At 39.4% G+C, this 19,862-nt stretch overlaps 1 protein-coding gene across 12 annotated transcripts in view; it reads left to right on the top strand.

The window, feature by feature from the left end:
- msi2b (musashi RNA-binding protein 2b) overlaps positions 1 to 19,862 on the top strand; it is a 259,035-nt gene that overhangs the window by 11,441 nt on the left and 227,732 nt on the right. The window lies entirely within an intron of this gene.

Below are 19,862 nucleotides of genomic sequence, written 5' to 3'. Positions count from 1 at the left end.
CTCTAATTTATCTGCAGAGAATGTTAGCTGTTGCTTTAGAGATTTATTCTGGGGTGGAAAGAGGAAATCTGGGAATTAGAAAGTGGAATCAAGACTCTCCTGTCTTGTGCAGGCTGTTAAAGTGTATTGGAAGGTGCACATTAATGTAAAATGGCGTGCTTTATTTTTAAGTGAATAGGCTGATATTAGCTCGACTGAATTTGCAAGAAATGTTTGGTGGCTTCTTACTGACAGTGATGAATTACATTTGCTGGCTGAGTTACAAGTCGGTTGAGTTGTTTTCTGTAGCATTTGGAGTTGAATGGGATTGAATGGCATAAGTGATTTAGAAATATCTTTTATTGTGTTGCATGCATGTAGAAATTGTCACAATTAGCACTGAAACAATGAGTGATTTAAAAAACAAGCCAAACTCCAATCACGCAGGAACTGTCGTACAAGCTCTTCATGATGCGTATTATCTTTTCTTTTCTTGATTACTGGTCTTGAGCACTTCTATTGACAATTAAATATTCAGCATGTGCAGATGGTGCTGTGGCGTAGTCAAGGGCTTTGTTGACATGCCCTCTCACACCATCCCCCAGCATTTACTGTGCAGACTATAGCACAGTGCACTGTAGCGCTATTCAGCATCGCTATCAGGGCTTTTCCCAACCTAAACCAGGTGGAAATCGATAATAGATTTTCTCCTTTCCACTGGATCAGAGAGAGGCATTGTTAAAGAGTTGTTCAGGTTTCAAATGAGGAATTGGCAGTGCAGGCTTTCAAAGCCCGAGCACATGGTGACTTAAGGATATTGGCATATAGTTGAGAAACTACCAGTGTTTCTCCACATTTTCTTACATGGCAAGTATATCACTTTAACTTCCTCTGTTCTGAGCTTTCCTCATAAAAGTCGAAGGCGCAATAAAACAGCTCAGATGTTTGATGATGCTTCTAGTTTTTAAGTGAACAAGAAACTCCTCCTGCTGTCGTGGTTATTGCTTATCTTTTTTTAAACAGCATTATACTCCTTTTTTTTTGCAATGACTCAGAAGGAAATACAATATTTTGTGCTGTTGTATAAGTCTTAAAAATATTTGTCACTCTACCTTGCGTGATTCATAACTCAGTGAAATAATGACACCATAACAGCATTTGTGGCACTGCACAGGCCTTGTACCAATGATTTATAAAATGGCTATAGGGCTAGCTTGTTAGAGAAGAAAAATGGTTGTATTGAATGTGGATTATAAAGGAACTTAAAGCAATGGGATTAAGCCAGATAGATTAACATTGCATGGGTTTGTACTTTATGTTCAATTGATTTAAGACCTTTAAAAGAAGTCCCATTCTGAGGTTCCTATTTAGAAAGTGCTCTCTGTTTTGCATGTGCTTTCTTTTGTCCCTCTTTCCCCTCCACTGTCTCCCTGCCTGGCTGCCTTTGCAGCTGTTGAATAGGTTTCGTTTTTTTGTTTAAAAAAAAAAAAAAAAAAAAAAAAAAGCCCAGCTTGGCAGGTGCCTCGGTGGCACGAGCTTCGGGGAGCGAATCGTGACGGGACCAATCAGCGTTAATTTTCTCACGACTAACAATGACCTCGCAAGTAACCCTGCCAATGACCTCTCATTGCTGAATGCTGCAGTATGGTAAAACTATACAGTATGTACATCACGTAGAGTAATGCTGAAAACAGACAGGAGGTGAAGGTGAACAGGGAGGACATTTCATTGTAAACAACTGAAGGTGTTTGCACTGGGATGACAGGATCACAGGAAAAACAACTTGTATCAGCAGACATAACTGACACTGCCCCAACTCATGGACATTTCCACTGTAGAGACACTCAGAAATGGACTGAAAGGAGTTTGGCAGAAAATTATCATTAGGTTATATTAAAGTGGACACTTACCCTAATTTAATTTGAATCTAATAAAATATTTATGACAAATCCGTTTATGTAGATGCGAGCAGTTGTGGAGAAAACTGTGCTTTTTAAGGTCAGTATTGGCTGAATTGTAGGTTACTGTCATAGTCAGACTTAGAGTGGATTTATTTTAGTATGAGTCAGTTTTTGCAAATGTGAGCAAATAAGTCACAGAGCAGCGTTTGCCTCTGATTTCCACCTCCGTTTGAGAATCATGTATATGTATGATCTGAGTAATCTTATGTTTTTTGTGACCATCTGCACTGGAATATTGGTAAAGGGCACAAAGGGGAGATAACCACAGGCCCCGTCAATCAAAGGAAACAGGCTAAAGAAATGCCAACTGGCACACACATTACAAATGAATAATGTCACCCAACTGAAGCTTATCTTAAGACTTTAAAAGAACATTTTGTATTATAAATAGAAGCTGTGGTTACAAGTCATGTCAAAGGTATCAATATAGACTGGGCCGCAAATATTCAGGGATTAGGTTGCATCTGAGGATGATTGACAGATGAGAATGAAAGGATTAAACAATGATGATGTGATGCAAAGTGCTTTATGCACATTCATTTATTCCTCGTCTCCTCCCAGGCTGGCTGGGGATAGCCACAGCTTTGTTAGATAGGCTGCTAAAAGTAGCTTTAGAGTGCCAGTATTTCTCTGTAAAGGTTTCAGCATCTCAACAGTTAGCTTCACAACACACCGTTCCTCATCCACCCTCTCACTGGAAAAAAAGTTTATTTAATGTTGTTCATTCCTATAGATGCATTGTAATGATTTTATCGGAGCCTATATTTAAACTCTGGATATAAATAGAGATAGGAGGAACAAAATTAATTCACCACCATCACTATATTATTTTCTTCCCCATAGTATGGTTAAAAGATATGTCCTGGGTTTCCACCTGGGAATTGGTTAGCAGATGTGGTGAGAGCCTGGCAAGTGTAAAAACAGAGGGAAGGTAAAAACATGGCATGATGCTCTGATTAGTAACTCTGAAGTGAATAAGATGTGATCGATTAATCGTCTTTTGCGCCGAAACAGACACATCTTGACGTGTATTCTAATTAGCAATGTAGATTCTGGATAATGTTTTACACAAAAGCCTCTATTGTTAAATATGTGGGCTTTGCTTTGTGATGCTGCACTACTGCTGGTTTCCCTTGAAGTCTAACCAGCCTAATTTTATGTGTAATAAAAAAATGTAAATAACGTCTGTTAATGTTAGCAGAGGCTCTTTTTGCAGTTGAGGTGGAGTGAATGTATTATAAAATGAGGTCAGAAGAGGAAACAAATGTCTTCTGTAGTTTTGTAAAGTCTGATCGAGTCTGGTAGTTATACTAGCGTGTTTCCAAAATTCCTATTTTTCATTAAATTCGTACATTTCAGGTCTGTTTAGATACTAGCAGTTCTTTTAAAAGAAGGAAAAAACACCCACCTTTTCAGTACTATGACTGCATATAGAAAATGATAAAAAGACAGAGATGAGATGATGCTGTTGCTTGCCGTCTTCTCGTTTGATATTTTCCAGTAAGGCTCAAACTGAAACATGTAAACGAGGCCTGCTCTCAGTTTCCTGGAGAAATCAAAGAGACGGTTTCTGCCGACATTGTTCGAGATTTACCACTCAACTGTTGGCGTCATTATCACTGCTGCCGCTGCTTTTGTTTCCCACAGTGGAGTCACACACAACCATGGCATGTCCCAGCATGATTTTAATTGCCAGTGGGACTGTGGCCACTTCAGTGGGAGATGAGTTCTGATGGCTTGTTATGGAAATGAAAGGAAGGAGCAGCATCCATTTACAGAACAATGGGCGTAACCCTTTCCGTGCACCTCATAAAGGGATTTGCCTTGTAAGCCATCCGGAACAGGTCGTCACCATGTCCCTGGCAGTCTTTGGGATGCAGAAAGAAGACTGTTCACAAATAGATGTGTACTGCATAGAGGCAGCTGTGACAACACTTTCAGAAATTCCGTTTATTTTGTTTGCAGTGACAGTTTTTCTTCCCCGAAACTTCTCATAGTAAACTGTTGACTTTAATGTCAGCAAGCAGGAAGGATAACTGTGCTAGTATACTGGTTGAGGTAATTCTGGTCTATCAGTCAGAAATACCATCAAAGCACTGTCCCACATTTCACTTCAGCGTGTGACAGCTGTGACTGTGGCTTCTCAGTTCGTGGCCTACTGTTAATGTTGGTCTGTCTCTGGCAGCTGGAGCTCTCTCTGCCTTTTTGCCCAGCTCTTTGTTTCACTCTCTGTCTCTGCACGTCACGTTTTCTTTTTCCCTTTGCCTCTTTCTCTCTTTCTGTGAATGGCAAATTGACCAGTACCCCTGCCTCCTCCACTTGTCTATGTAAGACTCTCTCTGGGACTGTGTGTGCTTTATGTTCTTGCCTGCAGAAAAAAAAAACACACATACCCAGGTGTATTCAGATTCTAGAGATTTCAAGTCTCAAGTTTTAATGAAGTCCAGTAACAAAGCTGTGTATACATTCTCAATCCCTGTGCCTTTGTACTCACACACACACATAAGACCACATGTATACAAACTATTGAAGGCACAGCAGTAGGGTTTTATATCAAATGTTAAGAAATTGTACATGTTGTCTTCTTTTATTGTTTTCTTTTACTTTATCTCTCAATCCCTCATTCTCCTTCACAATGCCTTGTGTGTTTCCCTCTCTGTGCGTTTTTTTTTTCCTGCGCTTCTTTCTTAGTCTTTTAGGATTATGGGGCCTTGTAAATCCAGTCTTACACCTTGCTCAGTTATTTGATCTAGATTTAGCATTATGATATTCCCCTTCTCAAAATGATCCTTATTTTAAATGACACAGCTCACTGCTGGGAAAATGAAACCTCCGTAGCTGCCAGCCCCTTTGAATGTCCCTCCGAGTTTATTAAAAGCACCAGCTTCCCCGTTCCAACTCAGATCTGCACAGCTGCATGAGTCTGAAAGAATATTCAAGGGCAAAAGTCCGTAATGTATTGCATGCAACAGAATGCTGTATCATTATCTGGGTTGAGCATCACAGTTTATGACAATGAGTCCTCCCCCAATATTCCTAATGTGAAAGAAGATTATTTCTTATTAGACATTTTCTTTTTCAAAGCATTTCCACTGTATAGATAGCACACAGAATGAAAGGCTATTATCCAAGCCTGACATCACATTTCAAGGCTTGTGGCACAGGTCTCATCCCGATGAGTGACCAAGATGTCCAACTGAAAAGATATTTTCTGTATTTCTCCCAACTAAATGCACTTTTGAAATTGGGTTTTACAGTTGACACTAAATGCTCTGACGTTTCACTGAGACCGAGAGACAGTCTGATAGTGAGCAAAGAAAACTTTGACCAAGACGACGGAAAAGTGACAACAAAGTTGATGGGAATTCTTCGCTGTCATTCTCCTCTCACCCCTGAAAAAAAGATGTGCAGCCAACATAAATAAACCCTCCCTCAGATGGAGGATGACACAAGGAGTTGTTTTCCCCCTGTGGTAATGGCTGCTGTGCCGAAGCTGGAGATGGGTTTAAATCCCTGACCCGTCAGCTCCTTTGCTTTCAGTGGCCTCAGTGGAACTGCTCCAGATGAAAATGGGGCCAGAGCAGAGACATATGAATGACTGTTTGTTTGGTGGTCAGACACAATCACCAACTGAGTGACCCAGTTAACGGGTAGTCAAAGCGATGCTCAGTTGGATTCATGCATGGTGGTTTTTTTTGTTTGGTTTTTTGTGTATGTGTGTGTTTCACACTTTCTAAATGTATCTTGTGTTCTTTTTTTCATGCTTTCCGCCAATATTTATGCTTCAATGGAAAGATAAATGATTTGTAAATGTGAATGCTAGTGTAATTATTTTTTATTTTTTTGTGGCAGATATAATATAAACACATTTCTTTTGTTTGCATAATTGCCAGAGCGCTTATAAATGGAGGGTACATGTGTGTGATTCTTCTTTCCTCTGCCTCGCTCTTTTCTGCTCCGGTCTCCTTGGTTGCGGGTGGTAATTAGGTTTTCTAGGGGATTGAGGGGCTCTTACAATGCTTACCAATGGCAGCAGTCAGGCAGGCTAGTGCTGGCAGGGCAGAGAGGACAGAGGGCTGTGCAGGAGCCTGGCACTGCTAAACCTGATGCTGACTGACAGTAATGAGGAGAGCCTGCTAGCCAGGATAGAGAGGAGAAGAGAGCAGAGGAGAGGAGGGCATGGTCCTCCACGATACCTCTCAAGACTTTTTATCAAAGCCCGTGTGCGTACACAGACACATGTACAACGGCAGCACACACACAACATGAACACACACAAGTTGATTGTGTACTAGGTATGCTTGAGCAAATGCATCACAGGGCTGTGTTAAAACAGTCTTGGTTGCCTTACTTATGAACCTTAGAAAACAAAAAAAAAGAAGAATAAAAAAAAATCTGTTGTGATTCATGCAAAAAACAAACAGACAAACAAAAAAGTACATTAGCACTGCAAGTCTGGCACTTTTTGTTCAGTCCCTGGAAATAAGTGGGTCTTTATGTATCTAGAAAGTAAAATAGCAGGTCCATTTTTAAAATGTCGTTCATATGTTACTGTAGTTACAGCATGTTAAAGGGAAAAAAAACCCGATTGATTGCATCTAGTTATGTTTGTTTTTTTCTTGTGGTTCCTCATCACAGCGGTGTCACTAACAATCTAAGTGGCTTTGGTCAGCACAAACCAGCAGTGACACTGACCTTGGGTCCTCTCCGGCTGTAGGACTCTTCCATATTAGTGCACTGCGATAATGTGACAGGTGGATCCAACAGTCTTGTTAATTTTGTCATGATAACAACATCTTTTTTCCAATCTTCTCAAGTCTCTACCCATCCAATGTGAAAAACAAGGATTGTGAATGAAGTGGAGAAAGCACTTAACGCTGAAAGTCATCACTTCAGGGAGTGGCTTCGGCTTCAGCAGCTAGAGAGCATGCATTTCTAATTTTTTAACTGTGACCTTTTTGAGATTGTGTTAGAATGAAATACTGGAAATAATTAAAAAGGGATGATCAGCTTAATCAGGATGATGAGTTCCATTGTGTTGTCAGACACGTCACCTTTTGCCGTCCAGTTTTGAATTCTCGTGGCTTCTCTGTACCTTTTCCCCCGTGTTTCTGCACTGGAACATGCTGTCTGGGATTGGTAAAACAAAGAGGGAGATATACCATCGCAGCAGGAGAGGCTCAGGTGTGTCAAGATGTGTCAAATTATTACCAATAGACAGACAGTTATGATCTAGGATGAGTGTGTCTCTCTCTCTCTCTCTCTCTCTCTCTCTCTCTCTCTCTCTCTCTCTCTCTCTCTCTCTCTCTCTCTCTCTCTCTCTCTCTCTCTCTCTCTCTCTCTCTCTCTCTCTCTCTCTCTCTCTCTCTCTCTCTCTCTCTATATATATATATATATATATATATACAAGTTAAAAAAAACATAGAAGGATCATTTAGTATGGTTATTTATTTTGTCTAACCCAATTACTGTGACTTTCGTGTAGATTGCATGAAATTGACTGTCATTATTCAAAATATTACACACTGACACAATATGTTTACATTTATATTTCAGGAATATTTTTTAAGGTTGATAGTGACTGAGAACTTGGCCTTTTTTTTTTTTTTTTTAGCAAAAAAAGGGTTCAGGAACAGGCAAAATATGTTCATATTTTCTAAATCCGCCCATTTTTTTTGTCATGCTTCCTTTGCTCACTCAGCTCCAAGAGTGAGGTTTTAAGCATTTGGTAAATACAGTACATCTCCAGTTTATTTGTAATTGTAAAAGTAAAGCTTAAGTGCGATCATTTTGTGTTGGATGTGTCTGTCTGATTGGAAGATTGCCTTACCAACTCACTGAAGTGTTCTGCCATGATTGGATCCAGTTGTCATTGTAGAGTAAGTTATTGGAATCTCGCCTGCCAGATTGCTCTTTCTCACTTTGACGTTGTGTGACAGTTCATACTCTGTAGTTCTTATGTGCTGTCCTGGTTCTTTTTTTTTTTTTTTTTCTGGGGCACCAGCCTTTCAGATTAAGAATGATATTCTTTCAGCTAGACATGACTGTCAGGTTATTAGCTGTGCCATTGTTGGTGGTGTGATCAATGGTGATGGTCAATAGGTTTGTGTTGCCCTTTTCTGGTTGAAATGCTTGTTAGCAACATGCAACAGGCGTTTAAAAGCTGGATTGCAACTTTTTAATTCATAAAAAAATGTGCAGTGCATGGTTCATGTTGTACTTGTTAGTGGTAGTGTCACTTTTAGCTCTACTTAAGGCTGAGTATCATAGTTCACCCGTTCCATAGCCAGTGTAATGTTTGTTTTTACCACTGTTCTCACACAGTCAATAGAGTAACATTTGAATAATAACCAAGCATGACTGGATAGACAAGAATTAACAAGCAACAAATGGAAACATATTCAATGCTGTAATTACATATTTCAGAACTTGCACTATTATTTTACTTGTCACTCTCGTCAGCCCGTGATGTGTTTTCTTTGTGCTACTCCCCAAAATATCTTTACTAGAAGGTGACTGTGGTGTATCTGCTGTCACTTTGATGCATAAATATTATGTAATTAGCTAAACACATTTAGAACGTTAATTCTTTGTTGTTTAATTAAAGTAAGCCATAATTACAAGTGACTTATTGTTTCACTTTACCAGATGAGTTGTGATCGAAGATAAAAAGGTTGGCGGGATATAAGCGTTTCGAGATTATTAGAATAATACAAAGTAACGGATGCAAAGTTCTGAAGTAGTTCTAATGCAGGGGGCCAAATTGCTTCCGATAAGAATCGCACACCCACCGTTCAGCCCATTCCTATCCTCATGATGTATTTCTGAGATTACCACCTGATGTAGGAGCTGCTGAAAGGCTACCGTTAAGCTTGTTCTTTGCCAAACTACTGCTTAATAGCACCCAAATGGTCCCAGTGGCAGAAAATCTGCATGGCATTGTTGGTGGGTAGAAGAAGTAGATAGATTCTGAGGGCTGACTTATAACAAAGCGTGGCAGGAAGGATATGCAGGAGGAGAGGCAGGCATGCTGCTGCACATTCATGGTGGAGACCCTCACCTGCTTTTTCTCTGCAGTCACATGCAGGGTGGTCTGTCATGATAATAGACTATTTTTCTATTTAAATAGCAAAAAAATAAAAAAACAAAAATCTGTTTATTTTGTGCTGAGCTTAAATCACACGTTTATATGATAACGTGACATCTGCTGCAGTGTGTCACATTGTGCTACTAAAAAATATACGGTATGCATGTGTTAGACACCAAATCTTCAATACTGAATTACTGCATCTAAGTCAGGGTGCGAAAGAGCTTAGCTGTTCCTCTACATAATGCCTCGGTCCTCAGCTGTGACCTTTCTCTTCCGCACATCATTCACGATTATACTGCTGACATGTTGGCTCATGCCAATAATTTTTCATTGGAGGCAGTGTCAGCCACATCATATTTTATCATCTGGATAAATTTGTGTTGTGTTTTCATGTGGGCTCGCCATAATTGGTATTTGTCTGTTTATGTGCCAGTCCTACAGATTAGATTTTGCATTTAATTCAGCTCAGAAAAGAATTCGGATACAAACACAATCTGGTATCAATAGGGAAAAATACTAGTTGCAACAGGAGTGATATGTAATAATAAAAAATGCTGTGTGTATGTCAAAAAGAATTTGTAAATATATGTACATGGCAATGTATAAAAGTAGCCATTCAGCAGTGAGCTTTCACAGAAAGTGATGCATCCATTGTACACCATGCCTGCACAAACTCCGCATTATGATCACACTACAAATGTAAAATGAAGAAGGAGAGGGACAAGTTATGAAAAACAGTCATTTTATATGTGATTATCTGAACCATTTTGCCTCTCAATTATAGACATTGTTGTTTATGGATGAACAATGTTCAGATACTGATTTTTACAGCCAGATGTACGAGTCAAAATTAATGTTTTTCATGCTTAATGAAACAGTCTTCAGAGTGATGTTGTTTCCAAGAGCACCTTATACACTGCGGCTCAAAGCTTAGAAGTCGCAAATACGACTACATTATATTTGAGTGCTTTGGCTCCAAATAACAAAATGGACCTTGTAACAAAAGCAGTAATTTTTTGACTGTTACATTTTTTATGCTAAAAATTAAAAGGCTCAGAACTACTTTGTGCTGCTGTGGTAAAATCAGCAGAAGTAAGTGCACAACAGGCATGTAATTGATGTTTAATTAATGTAATAACTGGTTATTATAGACAGACAACAGGTCTTTATACATTTTTCCTAACAATAGAAGTAAACCTTTAGCTAGATACTATTTGCTCGACATGTGACACTGCTAATTATCTCCACAGAATACTAAACAATAACATAATCATCAGTTGCGCACATAAATCAGACGTTGACATAGTTCTCAGTCTTTTTGAGTCACTGACCTTGTCCTACAATTCAGTTTCTTTCAGTCTGACCACACCACCCACTCCACTGATTATAAATATCCAGCCATTATTTTTTAACAAAAGGAAATATTAACTACTGTTTTAGGTAGGACTTAAATATTCTCTATCTAATTGAAGCTATTGCATAACTGAACATTATCCATTCTCAGAAATATTGAGGTATTGTCAGTGTCACAGATTTGAATTATTGTGCCAATTGTGAGATTTCAGTATTTCCAGTAAAGTTAATTCAACTTTAAATTGGATATCATGTGTCTTGGCAGCACGTTTTTCAATTCCTAATATTTGCTGCTCGCCTGTTTTCCTGCTTTCAGAGGGTTTTATAGGGCAGACTGTTTGGACTTCCATTTATAGTGAAACTGCGTTTGCCACATGGTGGGGAGCTTGTTGCTTTTAACAGGAATGAGAGGACCTAATTTAATTGACTGTGATTGACACCGGCTCCTGCCACATCAACTGGTAATTTATTCCTTCTAATCCAACCTCTTTTGCGGCTGCACTGCAGGTGTGCCACTGCTGCGCCAGCATCTTTGGTCGCAAAATTACCAAAAATGCGTTCTCGCACCTACATGCTCTCCATGTGGTACAGCAGCGCCATGAATTTGGACCGCTGCCTGTGCTTTCACCTTGATTCATTAAAAGAAGATCCCTCGTGACACGCTGCTGGAAAATGCAAAAACACCCACAAATGAAAAAAGCCTCCTTTTTTTCCCTTTGCTGCTAGATGAGAATGTGAAATTATCAGAGGTAATGCACAAGCAGGTCAAGTCTGCCTTGTAACAGTTATTTTGTGACTTAATTTTCTCCCGTGTTATCATACAATAATGAAAAGTGTTGACAGATTCATTTCCTCGCTGCTACCGCCTAAGACCATTTTGTGATTTCTAATTGATAGCTACATGCAGCAATTTTATAGCACTAGCCAATTTTATAGCACTTTTAATTAGGCCAACTTTGACCTTCTGTTCGCTTTGCATTTATATTGCTCCAAATTATTTTCACCTTCTTTCCTCATTAGCTTTTGTCAAATGAATACAGTCATTTACAACATATTAGTCCATACATGCACTCTTTGCAGTATAGTGAGGCTCGATAAATTGATAGTAGTCTGTAACATTAATTCTGTGATTGATTACATGCAATTAAATCGTCTGTGAAATGAGTATCCCTCACACTCCTATTTTTAAAGAACAAGAAAAATAGAAAATAGGTGAATAAAAATACCGTAATGGAATAAGCGTGCAACATCCACTTAGTTGACTAATTAACTAAGAGGGGAAGCCCTTACATTCGTCATTAGGGAATACAGGTGTATGGCAACTCTCCACTCAGATAAATCCTTCATATGGAACTAGTTAATCTCCCATGTAATACTGAGCAGATGTGTATATTGGTAAATGAATAAACACCAGCATCAAATGATTCTCAATTGACAATACGCTTAGTCTTCATTTGGACTTCATCCACCGAATGAACATCGAATTTGTATGAACATGCGTGCCAACATGCGCCACGTGCACTGATCGTCAGCCAAGGAATTCTTTAACTTTTGAAACATTAATCTCTGACTATTATTGTGACATTGAGTGATTTCTGTTGAAACAGTGTGGCAGAGCTTTTACTGGGTGAACGCTGCAGAAAGTCACTGTCTGAGAGCTGGGGGTAGAAGGGTTTGCAGAGCTGCTGTAGAGCGCTTGGCTCTTTTAAGAATTTTTATCCCATGTAAATCTTGCATCTTAACAAGGACAATTTCAGTGAGAGCAGAGGAGAGGAGCGGGGAAGAGAGGAGAGAGGCTGATTTTACTCCCACTAGTAAAGTAGAGTGCTGAATGACAGGATTCCATTCATTGCAAATGGAAGACAGCAATGAAGACCAGGCGAGACACACTAACCAGTGCAGTAAAAACACCTTTTTATTTGATGCGGTTTTCTCCTCTGAAAGTTAACCTGTAGTTAACGCTTGAATAGCAGCAGGTAGTCAGTAAACCTCGGCCATAGTTTTTAAATTAAACGAACATGGCACCCTGTCCAGAAGCTTCCTCTCTTTTGACCTTAACAGTCCACTGAAAAACACTATACGTCTGATGATAATTCAACCAAGAAATAAGTAATACCTTGGCTGAATTCAGAATTATTTTAACACTGAGTTGTCTGGTTTTAAAGCTTTTTTCTGAAGAATACAGAATTTTGAGAAGTGGCAAGTCTCGCTGTGTGAAGCTCCTAATTTACATAAAGAAGACAGGACCTCCACTAGTGATAAAAAAAAAAACAAAACAACACTAGCATCTATGAATGCATTAACGGTAAATAGTGGCAAAAAAATCATCAACATTATTGGTAATTATATGTGGTGCCACTTCAGGAGCCCCCTTTTTTCTCCCATGGAGTGGACAGCTAGTAGACAGAAAGTGGAAATTTATAAAATTAAAAATAAAGGAGTTTTACATTTGACCTATTTTGACCTTCATTCTTCTATCTGTCTGGCTTTCTCTTGGGTGTAGCGTATTTGTATTGGTCTGCTTTGGTGTGTTTGTGTGTGTGAATGCCTTTCTGTCCATCTGTCTCATCTAGCCGCCCTCTTTGCAGTATTAGAGTCTTTATCTGCTTGGTTGACTTTATAACTGTAACACTAGTTTAATTTCCTTACCTGCTTAATTGAAATTCACATCTCTTTCTCCTCATGTGTCTTCCCGTGGCGTGTGTGTGTGCATGCGTATATGTATATATATATGTGTGTGTGTGTGTGTGTGTGTGTGTGTGTGTGTGTGTGTGTGGAGGGGGGGCGAATATTAGTGAAGATGTATTTTCATTCTGAAAGTGGCAAGTGATGGACAGGATCTCCCAGACAATGCCCCCCCCCTCCCCTCCACCACCCCCTCCTCCACTACCCTCAATCTTTTTGTGTGCTGCACCTGTCTTTTAGATACCTTTCAACCTTGTCTCTTTCTTTTGCTCTCTCTATTCCCAAGTCCCTCTTTTCCCTGGATTGCCTCAGCTTGATAAATCTGATGCTAAATTTAGAGACATATTTCTCAATGTCACCAGGACTAGAAAGAGAGAAAACCACAGACAAAATGGCCCCTCTAATCCATGTTTATCATCTTTTATTTATCTCTTTGACAAACGCGAAGTCATCACAGAAATTCCCTTCCCTCTTTTGTCTCTCCGTTGCTGCCATAACTTTTTTTTTCTCCTGTCGTCCAATTAAATGTCACTGGCCGCATTCTCGTCTCGGAAGGCCACATTTAAACTGACAGCGCGTTCAAATGACATCATTCAGCTCGGTGCGGTTGCGCTTTATAAAATTAAGGCTTGTTGAGATTCTAATAGGATATCTTATGCTATTGAAATTACAGCTGCAAATGTGCTGTCATTGAGTACGGCCTTCATTAGTCTCCCCTTATTTCCTCAGATTCTTTATTAAACGTAACAATGTTTGATTACAATATGGCACCCACAAGACAGAAATTATGTGTGTTCATCCTGGAGTGCTTTCAGCTGCACCTTACAAGCTTGGTTCAGCTCACTTTTGTGAACAGACTTATTAGCCACAGGCTAGCACATTAGCAAACAGTACTAAAGCATAGACGTGGGAACATGAAAAAAAGCTGCAATGTGAAGCACCATTACACTATTATGCACATTTATTTATTCATCTGCAACTTAAAAACACTTTGCAGATGGTGCATTATCTGTAACTGAAATGTACAAGAGGCAGAGAAAAATGGTTGCATTATAGAACGATGCCACAGGAGAGGATGGAGGATGTGTTACAACCAAGTCAGATGTTTAATAATACAGCTGGGTGACAAATTAAAGGGAAAATCTGAACCGCTTCCCCATACAGTGAAAAGGATCTGGTGGCCCTGTTATGTTGTGTGCAAGGGGAATTTGTTGCATGGTTTGTGTCCACTTGTAGCCTCAGGAGGAAGGGTCTCTGCAGATCAATTTGAAGTTGTTCTGAGTGATCACCTTTATCCTGTAATGAAACATTTCCATCCTAATGGAAGCGGTGTCTTCCAGGATGCCACTTCCTGCGTCCGTAGGGCACGAGGGGTCACCGAATGGTTTGACAAGTATGAAAATGATGGGAATTATCTGCTATGGACTTCACAGTCTTCACAATCAACAACTGACCCACACCATGATCCACACCGCCAACATCAAAACATCAAAAAGACACACTTCATGTTGGGTTTTCCCTGAAATTGTCACCTATCTATTTATATCTTCCTGTTTAAAAAGCTGTGAAAGAATTTCTTGTGGAGGAAAAGAGCAGAGAGAAGGCAGAACAGGACATGAGAGCTCTAATCAGCCATACAAGATTTAGCAAACTGCACGTGTTGGATTTTGCTTGTTAAGCTTGTCAGCACATTGACTAATTCAAGTCAAACATGCGCTCCATGAATGAAAGTGGTTCAGAACATCAGCATTGCGAATGGATTTGGAATTTCATAGACATTTGTCTTGTTACCGGTGCTTGTGAAATCTAGATACGAGAGCAGCCAGATCTTGAGTTAGATCTGGAATTGCATATTTAGTAGGGATCAAAGTATTAAACAGTGCAGCTGAACTACTTATGGCAAGCTAAATTATCTGAGTAAAACAGAAAACACTGCCCTACTGTTGTGTGTTAATCTCCTAGATTTCCGTAAAACTCCCTGAATAGTTTTTATTAATATTCCTCATGTGGTGAATGCTCTGAGTAGCAAGGTGCTTTGCGAAAGGGTTGATCATCAACATTTATCAGTGGCAGAATATGCCTCCCTGCATATGTATTAGTGTATTTTGTAAAGCCCCGGCGAAATAGTCTGTAGTTAGAATGCAGTTTCTTCGCCTTGTTCTATACAGTATCCAGATGGATCGATTCACTAAACAATACTCACATTCCTCACTCTAGTGTCTACAGAAGCAAGGTAATGGCTTGGACAGAAGACAAGCTCCTCTCTCTCTCTCTTTTTCCTGTATTTTCTCACTGCTTTTATAACTTCCTTATCTGCCTGTTACCAGGAATACTTCTCCTTTATCCTCTCCTCTGTAGCCCGTCTTTGCTTCTTGTTTATATTGAATATGAAGGGTAGGATATATCCCCTCTGTGCAGTAAAAGTGGCATCCTGCAGTGGCCTGCCACTATACTGTACTGCACATTTTCCAGAAGGGAAGAGAGTAATTAGTTTGCCATTTGGATTTACTGTGCAATTATCTGCTAGATTATAGAACATTTCAGGTGCCTTTAGGTAAACAGTGTCAGTTTTCAGAGAAGGTAAGACCAAGTAGATATTTTACAGAAAAGCACATTAACCAGATATTAAAAGGCATCGGGGGTGATTGCAATGTAATTTTGCTTATTATCAGCAATCTGCAGGATCTATGGCTGAGTCATTTTTCTGAACTTCACATTCAGATCTCTTCATCAAAATACAGAAAAATCTTTTTAGCACAATTTTCACAGTCACAGTGTCTGGTTAGCTTTCTAATTCTGTCTTCTTCCGCCATGTGCATCCATGCTGCTTTGATGCTGTAGGTGATGAGTGCTGTGCAGAGAGTGACCCACCCTGAATGATTGTAACGTGCCTCCACAAGTATGTTATCAAAGTGTGTTTGCTTTGTGGTTTAAAGGGATATATCACATCATTTAGATTATGTCATGTCTGAATTTAGTGCATGGAAAATTACTTCTCAAAATCTCTTGAGCAAGGAAAGGTTTTGCAAGAAGTCCTTTATGGTTATTTAGGCAGAAATTAGAGAGGATATAGAAAAAAAACTGCATATAATGTACAAAGTTGTAAATTTGTATCTGATTCCATTCTTTGCTTTGCTAAAGTTGCCATTCAAATACCTATTATGTAATTTATACTCCGAATACATTAGCTTAAATTAAATTATTTGATTTGAAACTAAGCAATAAAATAAAGATCTAGCTTGAAGCTTCAAGTTCTAAGCTAATATTGAAATGTGAAGTGAAGTTTTTTGTGGCTCTCATTATCATGAAATTGTTATACAATAATTGTTTTTAAGGCGTTATTTGTACTTTTCCTGTTCATTTAATGCCTCTGTTAGTTTTAGATTAGTGGCATCAGCCCCTTTGACCACCACCTCTTTGCTGCAAATCTTGGCTCCTCAAAGTTATTGCTCTGTTTTTTCACTTGGCTTCAAACCAAATTGTGCTCACAGCAGGACTGTAGTGTTTGGGTTTGCAACCAAATCCATGATGTTAGTGTCAATAGATGGATAGTTTTATCCAGCTGTTTTTATACAGGTGAATGAAAACACATCAAATGATCATGCAAAATGGTTGTGGTCACCTGAGATAATTGTGATCAGACGATTATTTAATTATTCGCGTTTGGTTTGGCAACTTTGGAATGAACTACTTTAATTTAAAATGTATATGAATTAACTGTCACATGTGTGTAATCAACTCTTATTATTTATTGTTCTGGCTAACTGTACAGGAAACAAACAAACACATGCTTATTCATATTAACTACCTGTGAGGTATAGCTTCAGCAGACATGAGGGCTGCATAAAAACTCTGCCTTGTACTTGCCGTCTGACATTTCCCAGTCTTTGATCGATGAGCTTGCCACTAGCTCCTACACTCTGGGCAAGTCCTTCTCTCTCTGTCAGTGAGAACTCCACAAGATGGTGAGGTTAGCACCTCCTTAAGCAAGATTATAAGCACAACACATCTCATTTTCTGAAGGTACTATGTTGCATTGTGTAGTGGAGGAATCCCTAGTAGGACTAATGCGAAGTAGGACAAGAATAAATCATCAGATTTAAGAGAAATGTACATCGGATTACTGTATGTCACAACACTGCATTACTGCAACAGGTGAGCCAACACTGGCTTTGATGCATCATCATTGATTACATTGAATATGCAAATTTAGAATGGATGCATGATTGTAGTGCAGCAAACCCAAGTTTCTCTTTAATGGCATCAAGATGTTGTCTTTGATTTGCATTCTTGCCATCCTGCATTGCACTAATTAAACACGGATAATCATGTAGCACAGTTTTGCATTTCCTTACTTAATAATCATGCAGTTCATTGATATTGACATGTTGTTTTTTAAAGTCCACTCAAACTCACACAATGCAAGAGATTTAATATAAGACTGTTGGTACCGTCTTTTCCAAGTCTTAAATTAAAACAGTTGTTTTGGTTCCTTAAAGTGAGTCATCGTGATTATCTTTCATTTTGTGGTAATTTTGTTTTAAATCTCTGAGTTAAATTGGGATTTGTTATGTGGGAAGGGAGGCTGATTTAACAGAGTAATTGTAAGGGTTTGTACCATTCCGAGCAGAAGTAGTCTTTGTGTCAAATGCAGCTTCATATAGCATCATAAGGACCTAATGAGCTTTACAAAATCATTATAAATCACACACTTAGTCCATTTATTTCATTATTCAAAAAATGTCCTTAGTGACACACTTGCATAATCCACAGTCTCAGTTAATGTGAACTCTGATAGGTTGATAAATTGAACTCTGTCCAGCTGGACATCGTCTACAAGGAAGTGGTCAGCAGATCTGCTCAGGTTTTACCTGCAGTGTTTTGTTGGGGTTTTTAAAATCACAAAATAGTCACACCAAATAACACTGCTGACAACAAAATGGACTCGGTTCTGAATAACATTATTTTATTTGCTGATATTTACACACAGCTTTTTAACATCAAACAATAAGAAGCCCTAATGCACCTAAAAACAAAAGCCAATTTGAGTCTCAATACTTCCCTACACTGTCTGTGGCTCTCAGTCCCAATAGTTCTCAGAGAAGCTGCAAATCTTAATAAAGTAGGTCACATATATGTAGTTTAATTATCTTTTGAGCTGCTAGTTTCCTGTAACAGCTGTGCATTGTAGTTTTTGGAAAATGTTAATCAGTTGAGAGTAAAAATGAATCTGTTGGGGACTATTTTCGAGTACTACTGCAGCAGCACAGTATGTGTAGGATTGATTCAAAATACGCTCCAGTGCCATTCATTGTTTTAATAGTTTTTGGGCAACAACGGAGGTGTTTGGCATTGAGACCTATCAGCCTTTGGTCACTAATAAATCTGCATAATTCACATACATTATCATACATGTTGTGTTATTTCATTTCTCACAATTTGGTAATAGTAAAAAGAAGACTTTTGACTGGGTACTAATGAGAAATACTCGTATCAGAATGTGTAGATACAGTATGCAGAACAGTACATACAGGTGCAGAAGTTTGATGCACCAATTTTGTTTCCTGGAAATGAGATAAAATCATGATCACAGTATTGAACTAAGTAGTCGGGATTATCCACTTGTGTAACTTCTAACATCTTTAGCCCGAATGTGACCCATTTTAAACCTTGCAGGAGATCTTGCCCACATACTGTGAAGCAACAAGCAGCTGGTCGAAGGCTGCCTGTGACATGGTGTATTCTGCTTTGACTGACTGTGAAAACAAGGTTTTATGGAAATTTACAGAGAATAAAACGTCACCCATGACCCAAATCTATACAACATGCCTTGGCATACATTGCCGCTACTCTTTGTATGAAGAATGTGAAGAATAGGCAACATTTATTTTTTTTTGCCTGTGTAAAGCCAGATTAATACAGAAAAAACACAGGGGTTTTAATTATTTTCTTTTCCATCAAAAAGAGTCCATGTATGTAGAAGCAAGAATCATGCAGTGGAGTGCAATAAACAGCACCTTTGGCCTGCACAACAGACAAAAGGACAGGAAGTTCTCTTTTTCTTGTTTGCGGAATATTGTTTTCTGAACTCGGGAAGAGGGAGGCAGCTGAGAAAGCAAGGACAGTGGATTTCTTTTAGGCTCCTGGGTGGGGCTTGGGGCCTCGAGGATGAAACGGGGGGCGGATGGGGGAAGTAAATGCCAGAACCCTGCTGAGTAACAGGCATGGAGGCCTTTTGACTTGGTTGCCATGCTACTGACCCTTTTGGTAGCAGGTATCCTCTCCCTCAGGCTCACAGATGGAGGAGGGGGACTCTTGTGATATGGGGAGGGAGAAAAAGGAGCAGAGAGGAGGAGAGGCCAAGTTCTTCCCTCACAGCTTTGAGGGTGAGGCGGAGGGTTGGGGTTGTGGGGGTCTGGTCTGGGGATGGCAGGTGGTGGTCAGAGTCGGGGTCGTCTACCTGTCTTTCTATCTTGCGCCTGAAGTGATAACAAGCCTGGAGCAACTGAAACCACGTACAGCACTCTCCCCAGAGCGCCTTTTCCTGCTTCAAGGCACATAGCGTCGGATGGATCGAACCCAGCAGTGTCATATTTAGATTAACTTGATTTAGTGATGTAGATCTGATTGTGTCATTAAAGCAGATGTTGTTGCTTCTTCTTTTCTTTTTTTTTTAAACACTTCAAGTAGCCATTGATAATGTAGCCTGGAGAAGACTGACATGCATCTGGAAGTCATAGGAGGATGAATGATGGAGAGGAGAGCTGGAAGGAGTGTGAGAAGACACCTGGGAG

Source organism: Amphiprion ocellaris, chromosome 14 (assembly GCF_022539595.1).
Source record: "Amphiprion ocellaris isolate individual 3 ecotype Okinawa chromosome 14, ASM2253959v1, whole genome shotgun sequence".
In the NCBI taxonomy this organism is placed as follows: domain Eukaryota; kingdom Metazoa; phylum Chordata; class Actinopteri; family Pomacentridae; genus Amphiprion; species Amphiprion ocellaris.
This window is presented reverse-complemented; position numbering and strand designations above follow the sequence as displayed.